This window comes from Mustela erminea, chromosome 4, assembly GCF_009829155.1.
Source record: "Mustela erminea isolate mMusErm1 chromosome 4, mMusErm1.Pri, whole genome shotgun sequence".
In the NCBI taxonomy this organism is placed as follows: domain Eukaryota; kingdom Metazoa; phylum Chordata; class Mammalia; order Carnivora; family Mustelidae; genus Mustela; species Mustela erminea.
The window spans coordinates 122,890,197-122,894,133 of NC_045617.1; the positions used below are offsets into that span (position 1 = coordinate 122,890,197).

The 3,937-nt window shown below is 55.3% G+C and overlaps 1 pseudogene; it reads left to right on the forward strand.

Annotated features, from left to right (window-relative positions):
• The first annotated feature begins 802 nt into the window (after positions 1–802).
• Positions 803–3,342, forward strand: LOC116587529 (annotated as a pseudogene).
• The last annotated feature ends 595 nt before the right edge of the window (positions 3,343–3,937 follow it).

Sequence of the window (3,937 nt, forward strand, 5' to 3'; positions counted from 1 at the left end):
ACCTTAGAGAATGAATACCTTGTGTAGTTTGAATATAGTATCAAAGATGAATAGCAATAATTCTCTGAAAAGGTTATAAAACATGATATTCTCAATATTTGTTCATTTACAGCAAGGCTGTAAATTTGTTCATATACTTCAACCAAAACAACTCCATAAATACAGAAGCAAATCTGAACATCCAATGGTATTCTAAGGAAACAGACAAGAAAGATAGAGACTTGTAAAAATGGAATATGTAAGAAAATCCACTCTTCTAGCTATCCTATTTATTTGGGGAACTGGTTATTTTTCATAAAAACAGTATTTCTATTTTCATGTCAGCTGCTTTTAATATAATTCTAAATGAATTAATACATTTATTAATAATAAATGTTTAACCCTGTTTTATTCCTACTATGGTAAATATCACACACAAACACAAAATCCACATACAAAAATATTCTTGGGATCCTCAGTAATTTGTAAGACTATATAGATACCCTGTGAACAAAATGTTTTAGAATCACTTATTCACACTGCTCCAGCGCCATAATTCAGGGAGACAGAGTCACGAGGAGCGCGCCGTGCAGTATGTGAGGGGTCGGGTCAAAGGCCCAGGTCCCCGGACCTGCCTCTCAGGGTCTCAGATCCCAGGGCAGTGTCTGGGGCGAGGAAGCAGAGTGCCAGGGAGTGCCCATCTCCTCGGGTTTCCCTTCCTCTCACAACCTGCATCACGTCCTCCTACCTGGATACTCGTGACGCGAACCCAGTGCACACTCCCATTGGGCATCGGGTTTCTAGAGAAGCCAATCAGCGGCACCGCGGATCCAGCTTCTGAAGTCTTTACCAGACCTTGGGACTCAGTTCTCCTCCTCAGACCCTAAGGGTCTGGGGCATGGGCCCCCGAACCCTCGCATTGTTGCTGTCGGGGGCCTTGGCAGTGGCCGAGACCTGGGCGGGTGAGTGCGGGGACGGGAGGAAAGAGCCTCTGCCGGGCGGGAGTGGGGGGACCGCCGGGCGGGGACGCGGGACCCCGGGGAAGGCGCCTCTCCGCCGCCCCCACCCCCGACCCGGCCTGTGCTCCTCGGTCCCACCCCGCCTCCGCCTTGCTCTCCCAGACTTGATGCTTCCCCTCCCCCGGCCCTCCCCACCCTCCTCCTGGGCCCCAGGCCCAGCGCCGGGAGGAGTGTCGGGCGGGTTTTCAGCCCCTCGGCGCCCGCAGGCTCCCACTCCCTGAGGTATTTCTCCACCGCGGTGTCTCGGCCCGGCCGCGGGGAGCCCCGGTACTGGGAAGTCGGCTACGTGGACGACACGCAGTTCGCGCGGTTCGACAGCGACTCTGCCAGTCGGAGGATGGAGCCACAGGCGCCGTGGGTGGAGCAGGAGGGGCCGGAGTATTGGGACCAGGAGACGCGGAGGGTCAAGCACAACGCGCAGGCTTTCCAAGTGAGCCTGAACACCCTGCGGGGCTACTACAACCAGAGCGAGGCCGGTGAGCGACAGGGCCTGGGTCCAGGTCACGACCCCCATCCCCACCGATGGGAGGGTGTAGCCCCCGAGTGTCCGGGTATGAGCGCCACCGTGAGGCTGCGGGACCCACTTGTGCCCAGACCCGGGAAGAGCGCGCGGGAACCTCTATGGGGTTTACTTTGTGTTTGGACTTAGTCGCTCGCCGGTAGGGGCGGGGAGGGTTTTGGGGGCTGACCGCTGCTGCCGGGCTGGGGGCGGGGCCAGGGTCTCACACCTTCCAGTGGACTTATGCCTGCGACGTGGGGGCCCACGGGCGTCTCCTCCGCGGGTACCAGCAGTGGGCGTACGACGGCGCGGATTACATCGCCCTGAACGAGGACCTGCGTTCCTGGACCGCGGCTGACACCGCGGCGCAGATCACCCGCCGCAAGTGGGAGGCGGCGGGTGAGGCAGAGCGCTACAGGAACTACCTGGAGGTCACGTGCGTGGAGTGGCTCCGGAGGCACCTGGAGAACGGGAAGGAGACGCTGCTGCGCTCAAGTACCAGGGCCAACAGGGCCTCCCTGATCTCCCCTCCCCTGGGGCTGGCTTCCCACCAGGAAGGGAAAATGGACTCAGTGGCAGAACACCGCCTTCCCACGGGTGGGGAGATCGGTGGGATCTCCCATGGGAGATCCGCGGGTGGGGAGACCGAGACCTCCGCCTGGGTGTTCAGGTTCCTACTGGAGAGTGACTCACCCAGAGGGCTGCTTTTCTCTAAAGGACAATTGAGGAATCCAGTCTCTTCCAGGAGGCAGGTGGAGACCATTCCTGAAATAACCCATCAGCCTTTCCCTTTAACCCTGGCAGCTACCTTGGAAATCATGACTTTCCCCTCTCAAGGCCTTTTTCTCCAATGATAGCATCTTTGGTGTTCCGACTCTGGGTTTCCTGACTCATTCACCCTGCACCACAGTCAGGACTACTAGTGTGGTCTCCCTCTTAGACCTCCTACCCTGGGTTCTCTCCATGATTCTAGAATTCCTAGATTAGGAGATCCCAAAAGTTAGGTTGATGACTGGGCTTTGTGCTTCTTCAATCCAAAACAGTGGCCCAGTGTTGGTGGTATAGTGGTGAGCATAGCTGCCTTCCAAAACAGTGGCCCTGGTCACATGAATGCCCTTTCAGTGGCCCATAAAGGTAAGCCCGAGTGTGGTGGATTTTCTGATTCTCTTCCTCAGAAGCCCCCAACACACATGTGACACCCACCACCCCATCTCTGACCGTGATGCCACCCTGAGGTGCTGGGCCCTGGGCTTCTACCCTGCAGAGATCACCCTGATCTGACAGCAGTGAGGGAGAGGACCTGACCCAGGAAACAGAGCTTGTTGAGACCAGGTCAGCAGGAGATGGAACTTTCCAGGAAGTGGGCGGTTGAGGTGGTGCCTTATGGAGCAGAACAGATAAACATGCCATGTGCAGCATGAGGGGCTGCCCGATCCCATCACCGAAAGATGGGGTAAGGAGGGTTTGGGGTCGAGCCTCTTCTCAGGGAAAGCAGAAGGCCTTCTGGAGAATTTCAGCAGGGTCAGGATTCAAACCAGAGGTCTGAACCCCCACTGTCCCTTCCCTTTCCAGAGCTGCCTCGTCCCACCATCCCCATCATGTGGATCATTGCTGGCCTGGCTCTCCTTGTGGTCGCTGTGGTATTTGGAGCTGTGATCTGGAGGAAGAAATGCTCAGGTAGGGAATGGAGTGGAAGGATCTGAGGTTTCTTATCCCACTGGGGGTTTCCTAGGTAGCAGACCGTCCTGCCTTGTAACTGGAAAGTACCATCTCTTGCACATGTACTTGCCCACTCTGGAGCCAATCACTAACACTGACTCTGTAGCAAACACTTGTGACAACGAAGGATACATTTTCATCTTGACAGTTCTGGTGATGGGGACCTGACTCCCAGCAGTCACAGGACAGAGAGGAAGGATCCTGCTGAGAACAGACCTCCAGCAAGTCAGGTAACCCAGTGACCCCACACCTCATTCTTCGTGTTTCCTGATCCTGTCCTGGGTCTTCAGGCACAATTCTGGAAACTTCATCTTCAACCAGGACTAGGAGTTTCCTCTAGGATCTCATGGCCTCTCCCTGTCCTCAGCCTCTAACATGATATTTTCTTCCCACCGGAGGAAAAGTACCAGCCCGATACCAGGCTCCTTGCTAAGCAGGGAGTCTGCCTCTCCTTCTCTCTCTGCCCCTCCCCCTGTTCGTGCTCTCTCTCTCACTCTCTCAAATAAATAAAATATTAAAAAAACAACAACAGGGTGCCTGGGTGGCTCAGTGGGTTAAGCCGCTGCCTTCGGCTCGGGTCGTGATCTCAGGGTCCTGGGATCGAGTCCCGCATCGGGCTCTCTGCTCGGCGGGGAGCCTGCTTCCTCCTCTCTCTCTGCCTGCCTCTCTGCCTACTTGTGATCTCTCTCTGTCAAATAAATAAATAAAATCTTTAAAATAA